General features: G+C 37.8%; 1 long non-coding RNA gene across 1 annotated transcript; it reads right to left on the minus strand.

Annotated features, from left to right (window-relative positions):
* Positions 1 to 4,410: 4,410 nt before the first annotated feature.
* On the minus strand, positions 4,411 to 6,541 carry LOC121714800. Its single transcript, XR_006033442.1, has 3 exons — positions 6,492 to 6,541; positions 5,106 to 5,268; positions 4,411 to 4,445 (listed from the first exon to the last, which is right to left on the minus strand). It is a non-coding gene; the product is annotated as an uncharacterized LOC121714800 (long non-coding RNA).
* Positions 6,542 to 8,360: the final 1,819 nt, after the last annotated feature.

Below are 8,360 nucleotides of genomic sequence, written 5' to 3' on the forward strand. Positions count from 1 at the left end.
ATCATTTTGGTCATGATTTTTCATCAAATGTTCATACTGTATCTCTAGTGGCTGGTAGACTTTGGAATCTACCAGCCACAATGGTAGGTGGAAAAAAATATTTTAGGCTATTTCCATCCCTGATACAAACGTACACTCATACACACATTCATAAGTCTCAATCTGTCCATTTCGTTCCACAAAACTCGCCAGAAGTCATCATTTAAGGGGTTATTTTTTTATTTTTTCTACTGAGCTACTACCTTTTTCAGGTGGGCAGGGGGGCCCTTTTCATGTCTGTGCCCAGGGGCCCAGTGGCTCATAATCCTTCCATGCCACGGGGTTAAAACACTGGTCTTGTTTTCAAGTGCAATCAATAATTTAACTGTACATTTTGAAGAAACTTTTCCATTCTATTAGTTTTTTTTTTTAAAACATAAATCAGGGATTATACTGTACATAGCAAAAAAGTCAGGGGACAAACATTTTTAAAATTAGGTTAAGGGAAAAATGTAATGCACACGCACTATGACTTCACAAAATCTCACTCCAGCCGAACACCCGAAGTTGGCAACCCTGCCAATGTTAATTTAACTCTGGGACCCTGGTCCCTACACCTGAGAACCACTGATGTAGCCTATGGTAATAATGCTGAATGAGCCAAACAAAAATGTCCTATGTAGCCTACGCAGCAAAATTTTGGTTGACCCCATCAAATCTCACTCCAAGGTTTTTTGAAAAGTTGGCAGCCCTGAACTTTAATGCAGCAGTTTTGAACAAATTTGTGCAGCATTGTCACGATGCTAAGCGGATTTAATAGCAATTTAGCCCATCGTGTTCTATGCAATGCTTCTATGTGGCAACAACAACAATCCTTCAACAATCGTTAATGTTTTGTTAAATGCACATGCAGAAGAGGGGTTGCGCCGCAGCTGTTTCATTACAATAGAGAGCGAGGTGGGGCAAGGAAAGGCTGCGGGCGTAAAAAGCAGCTCAATGAAAGAATTTTATATAATCTTTAATTTAAAAAGTACAACATAGAACATGTATGTGTGGCGGCCGGTTTTGATTTCGTGGCACCCCGCCACAGATGAATCAATGTATGGGAAACACTGTGGTCATATTGGATGCTGATCATGGATCACTCTTCTCCAAACATGCACAACTCAGCTTTCCCTGGATTTCTTTTTGACCCAGGGACATGGCCTGAGTACGGTGTGCATTTTAGGACATCCTCAGCTGTCAGACATCAGATGAAAAGGCATCAGGTTTCAGGAAATATGACAACAGTTGTCATATTTCTGACGGACCGGTAGCAGGGACGTTGATAGTATTTTGTGAGGTGGTGCTGGGGGTTCAGGGGTGTCTCCCCCAGGAAAATTTAGAAATTCTGACTGTTAAATAGGCCTACACCATTTTAACAGTTTGGAAGGGGGAATGGGGACGCTCAAAAGCAAGGCTGTCACCAAGGAACTTTGTAATATCTATGCCATTTGGAAAACTGTGATGTGATGACTTGACTCAGGTCATAGGTTCCCATGTGCTGTAATGGGATTTATACTGGCATACTGTGATGCTAGCTACTTGTGTTGGTAGGCCAGTTGTCTGCAATCATATAATTCCTTAAGTTGTATTTTGAGATAACTTGAATCACTAATATTCCTAATTAAAATTATCACAATTGTGAAATTCTGCCCTGCCTCATCAATCATAATTTTATTTAGGTCTCAACATGTCAGTATTTCTTGTAGTGCAGAATTGTGACCACACAGGGGCAGCAGCACCATATGTAATGGTCATAGCCAAAGGTATACAAACATGATAAAAGGTAGCCTCAGACACCGTCAATATGCATGCCTCTTTCTGCCTTAACGATTGTTAATGAAATATGTTTAATAACATATTCCATAACATTATATAACTAACATCATCACAACATATTATATAAGTAATGGAAACATTAGTCAGTTTTCACAATGTGGTAGGCTAATATTAAAACAGTGCAGCTGTAGATTTTGTGTTGCAGTAAAGTCATAAGCAACACTACAGAACATGAAATGAGATCACAATTGTAACTGGTGTTTTGTTTGCCTTTAATCAAACAGACACTTTATTGTACACAGTGGCCTAGCTGTTTGTCTGCACACTCTTTGATGTGAGTGTATAGGGCTAGACTACCCATGATGCTTCAGCTGTAATGAAGGCCCCATTGCTTCACCGCCTCAGCTAAATGAGAATCCATCTGCTCACGATACGGCTGCTTTTAATACCATTTCACACCATAGCATATGGAAATAGCTGACCAGCAGGGCCATCACCAAGTCAAAGAGAACTCTTTGTGTGTGTGTGTGTGTGTGTATGTGTGTGACAATCTGTCTCTCACTCCAGACACACTCTAGTCCTAACTGACATGGCTTCTGTATGTCATCTATATATCCACCAGCATCTATAAATAAGTCGGTAACGCTTTAGAATAACATGTGCTTATTAGGTATTAACAGTGCATAATAAGCAGTTAACAATTTATTACTAACAGTTAGTTAACTGTTGTTATCCTTTAATAACATTAACTAACGGTTAACATGCCGCTTGTAAGTGTTAATAAGCAGCCTTTTAAGTGACTTACAAGCATATTTGTTAACAGCTAACATGCAGCTTGTAAGTGTTAACAAGCAGCTTGTTAATGCTTGTTAATGTTGTATAAGACAAAGAGGTGGATAACTAATACGCTTATAAGACCTTTCTTATTTATTTGTAGAAAATTTTGCAGCCCCCCAATCTAAAGCGAGGACCATGTAGCCTATAGCTCCACAAGCCCAACCTTCTATCTCTACTGCATCTATCTATCTAGCTTGGTTTAGCTGTGCGAAATGCACCATCAAAATTGCTGCAGTGAGCAGGAGTAGAACCCTGGTCTCCTGAGTCATAGAGTGATTTGCTAGTAACTGAGCTAAACTAGGCTACTTTACTGTAACAGTATTGATGAAATTGTTCAGTATTGAAATTGAAATTTTGTTCACAGCTATGCGCTGACAAGTGACTAGCAGTTGAGGAGCTTTGCTTAAACTTAATATACTGTTGCAAGTTCACTTGAGTATAAACTATCCACTTTAACTAATGTCAGTAATGTTATTCATCTAGTTGCACTGTAAAAAATTTACCGTAAAATTTACAGTAACTTACTGGCAACAATTGGCCAGTAAGTTACTGTGAATTCGTTTTACAGTAAAGCTACTGTACTTCCATTTACAGTATTTTTTGTATTTACTGTAAAAAAACTACTGTGAAATTTACAGTAACTTACTGGCCAATTGTTGCCAGTAAGTTACTGTGAATTCATTTTACAGTAAAGGTACTGTACTTCCATTTACAGTAACTTACTGGCCAACTGTGAATTCATTTTACAGTAAAGGTACTGTACTTCCATTTACAGTAACTTACTGGCCAATTGTTGCCAGTAAGTTACTGTGAATTCATTTTACAGTAAATGTACTGTACTTCCATTTACAGTAACTTACTGGCCAATTGTTGCCAGTAAGTTACTGTGAATTCATTTTACAGTAAAGGTACTGTACTTCCATTTACAGTATAGTATGCATTTGCTGTAAAATACAACACAATTAAACACTGATTTTATTGTATTTACAGTATTGATTGTTTTACTGTAGAAGAAATATAAATTACATACTGTGATTTCAATTGTATTTACAGAATTTAAATACTGTATCACTAGCCATCTTTAATAGAATCAACCATATTCTAAAATATTTAAATTAACTGCAAAAAAGCAAGAAAATTGTTAACAGTTATTTATTTAACAATAGGAACAAGACAAGGTATGATATAATATGTAATAGTATATGTAATATTATGTGTATAATATAATAATACATGCACCTAATAATATAATTTAATACTACATACACCTAATACATACTCAATGTATTGGCCTATTATGTATGATATAATATATAGTATGTAATATTAATAATACATAAAATTAATAATAATAATAATAATAATACCTAATAATATAATATAATAATACATACACCTAATACATATAATATAATAATACATACAATTCTCAATGTATTGGCCTATTATAGGTATGATATAATAGTATATGTATATTATATTGAATAATATAGACTAATATAATAATACATAGTGTATAATATAATATATGTGTATAATATAATATATAATATATGTATAATATAATATGTGTATAATATAATATAATATAATGATATATAGGCCTAATACAGTTGTCAGTACAGTTCTCAACCTCAACAGTGGAACAGTGGGTTGGTGCTTAGATGGGTGGTCCTCACCAGGTACAACATAATAAAACATTGAACAGTAAAATATAACATTTAGAACATTCAAATAAAATAACAAATAGAAAATGTACATGAAACCTTATGCAACCTTGCATGCCCTGACCAGAATCAGTTGGAACCCTGAAATTAAAGAAGAAAACACATTAATAATTATATTGATTACAATTACTTTGTACTGCGCCACATGTGATGAGGGTCTAAGATGGTGATGTCGGAGTTGTGTCAAAATACTTATACTATTATTATTATTATTATTAATAATACAAAGTATGATTATTTTTTTTATTATACCCATATATACTTATATTATCATTATTTTTTATTACACACCTGCCAACCTTGAAGAATTTTTTTGGGTAGCACCTTGAGCCGAAAAAAAAAAAAAAAAAAAAAAATCACGTCGGACTTCATGCATGCAGCCAAAAACGTGGCGATTTTCTAGGCTGATTTGACATGGAACTATATTGTCATTACAGCGTAATAATCAAGGAACACCATGGGCACAGCAGCACAATGATATCATGCAGCACCTGAAAACAGTCCCTACAGGCTAACTTCCAGCAACAAGGTTGAGCTGCAGCAGACGAATCGGTTAGTGACTGGATTATTACGCCTGAATGAGAGTATAGTTCCATGTCAAATCAGCCTAGAAAATCGCTACATTTGATTTTTCGTTGGTCTTGTTACACTTTCTAACTTGAGGAGACAAGTTCTAAATAGGAAAATGCGTAGAGGTTGGCAGGTCTGTTATTATTATTAAAGCTATTATCAGAACCTCACCTTCATCTAGTCAAGCAAGTAGAACTCTGTGAAATCCCTAATAAATGAGAGGACACTGGGGTTCATGTATGTAGTTTTCCTCTTCACCACCCTCCCAGTCATCTTGCTGATCTGCTCCTTGGCAGTGCACTTGGATGAGTCAGGATTGATCCTGACTAAAAACCTATGAACAGTATAGGAGTGGGACAATATGTAAATGTTAATGCATAACTGTAAGAGTAATGAGCAAAGTAGAATCATACATGAAGGCCAGCTGACAGGCATTTCACATCACAACAGGAGTTAGACAAGGCTGTACTGTTTACTTTCTCCATACTATTCCGCTAAGCGGTCAACTGGATCATGCGGCAAGCCACTGACAATAGGTGCCCAATGGACCCTGTTTACACAACTGGACGACCTAGACTTTGCAGATGATATCACATTACTATCCCAAAACCACCAACAAATGCAAGAGAAATTGAGAGAGGCAGACCAGAATGCACCTCAGACAGGTCTCCACATTAGCACACAGAAGACCAAAAGTGCTCAAGGGTAACATCACACTCAAGACCAAACTACAGCTATTCAATTCAAGCATGAGAAAAAACATACTGCTCTACAGATCTGAGATGTGGAAAACAACAAGGAACCTCCTGAACAAGCTACATGTCTTCACCAACCACTGCTTCAAACATATTTTTAACATCAGATGGCCTGAAAAATGGTTTGGGCACATATTGCATAAATCAAACTCTGGAACTCCCTCCCCCAACCTCTTTATGACTAAATCAAACTCTGGAACTCCCTCCCCCAACCTCTTCTTTTCTTCAAAACACATCAAAACCTTTTTGTTTAATGATCACTTCTCATCCACACCCAACACAGCTCTATAGCTCTCTTGTGTTTCCGACTCAAGTGTGAGGCTAATGATGAGCGGACACGAAAATGTTTTACACAGTTAACATAAGGGCATGATACTTTTGTGCCATCTTTAATGTGCCTATGGAGATGTTCACGTAAGCTTGAAAAATCTGACACAAAACTACAGCCATTAACATTGCAAGCTCCATCAACTCCATTGATTTGCCTTACACGTCTAGAGCTAGCTCTCTTGTGAAAACGGTACATGTGGCTTTGAACGGCGCTACGTGTCACAAAAGTGGCAAAGCATTCTGCTACACCACATGGAAATCTATAGTTAGCTAAATGTCTATGTAAATTCACATGCCGGACAAATATAGAAATGGAAGCGGTGGTGAAGCTGCAGTGTTTGCATGAGTAATTCATTGTAGTAATTCATGTATACTCCTAAGTAGCTGGATACCTGTGGCTCAGGCACACCACAGCCTGACAGAGGTGGCACAGAAAACTTGTTTTGCTCGTAGTAATGGTAAAGGTACTCACATTATTTTCTGGAAGTCCACAGATGATCCGCGAGTCCAGAGGGCAAAGGTGTGTGGGGGGGGGGGGGGGGGGGATCTTCTCCCGCCTAGAAGCTAGCTAGCTATAAGCTAACGTTACCTCCCGCTTAGCAACGGTTGTGGAGAGCTTAGGAGCTACCTCGTTTTCCCTCTCAAGTCAAGTAAAGTCAACTCAAGTCAAGTCAAGGCAAAAGGTGAGGCAAAGACGGGGGGAAAACACAGGATAAAGCCTTGCGTAAATAAACCTAAATACTTCTGACAATTCACGGAGCTTTTCTGTCAACTACTCACTACGGAGTCAGAATTCCAAGTGACGGTTTTGCGGTTTTTCCCAAAGATTCCAGAGCTTTTCTGCGGTTTGCGATGACGTGACTAGTTCTACACACAAAAACAGAGCCTTATAAGGCTCTGAAAAAAACATATTTTTGCCAAGACGAGATTAAAGTCGACATATTGAACTCGACATTTCGAGAATAATGTTGAAATATCATGTCGACTTTAATCTCGACGTGTCGACATTAAACTCAACATTTTGAGAATAACGTTGACATTTCATCTTGATATCCATCATAACTAGTTTGGAGAGAGAACGACTGGTTAAGGGTAGCAACTGAGACGATTGAAAAATGAGGACGAATGAAACATTCCAGTTTCCTTCGAGTGCAATGATAGACAGACATCATTTGGACAAACATAGAATATATTAAAACCGCCCATGTCGCAGTATTGCGACAAGCGTCATTAATGAATAAAACCAGTCTATGAAACAGACGATAGACGCGAGTACAGTGTAAAATCTCATTTGTACTCTTGACCACTAGTTGGCAGACACCCAGAGCTTCGATTCAAGCTCAACCTTTTTTTCCCCAAAGTTTTCAGGAAGCACCAGAGAATGCGAAAAACACGCGAGAAACACACGAAGAAGACGTGTATTTCCTCCATAACGCGGAAGCGATGCGGACCATAGTTTTGCACAAATTGAAGCAGAAATACACCAAATGTTGAAAAAAAAATTCACGAGTGATGAAGTCTTGGATCTGTTATTCACCTATTCTGATTCTGAAGGAGAATATCTGCCTTTTGGAGAATATGATCGATCGTCTATTGACTGCAGTCACGGTGCATCTGTGAATGGAGGTTCGTCTTTGCGACAGTGTCCACTAAGCATACAATGCTTATTACCCTCTGCCCAACATAGCTGGAGGTGCCAGTGGCAATAGTGATGATAGTGTCCGATATGGACGTGGTATAGACAGCAGGGGTTGTAAAAATAGGGCTCTGAAGAACTACAAAGTCACCCACGATATGGAACTGATTTGACCAGGCTACTTTATTTATTGTATAGTAGCATAGGGTTTGTGATTAGTAGCCTAATACTTTACTATTGTTGGTTTACATGTGACTGTCTTCCTGTTCATTTTTTATGTCGGTGAAATGACAAAAAGAAAGAAAAACTGCTCAAATATGTTCAACATCTAGTATTTACTGAAATGTACATAATTCCCGGTGGTTACCATCCAGTGACGTCATAATATGCTAATTAGATGAGTAAATTTACCCCCTTTATAAACTTCTGTTCATACTCAATGATTTTCACATTTACAGTATTATCTCTGACCACTTGCAAGCCATGGCCAAAAAATCCATTTTTTTTAACCCTGGCGGCTAAAGGGTAACCTCCGTCTATGGAGCGACGAATAAAGCTGTCCTCCCGGCCAGGCAACCCCATGTCTAAGTAAATGCACACATATCTGTGTTTATGCTATATTTTTATGCAGGTGAAACATGGAAAAGCAGTTTTAGAAAAAAAAAAAAAGAGTTCTGCCATGCCATATGGCCACGTGACTGGGTC

The sequence above is a fragment of the Alosa sapidissima genome, chromosome 1 (assembly GCF_018492685.1).
Source record: "Alosa sapidissima isolate fAloSap1 chromosome 1, fAloSap1.pri, whole genome shotgun sequence".
NCBI classification, from domain to species: Eukaryota; Metazoa; Chordata; class Actinopteri; order Clupeiformes; family Clupeidae; genus Alosa; species Alosa sapidissima.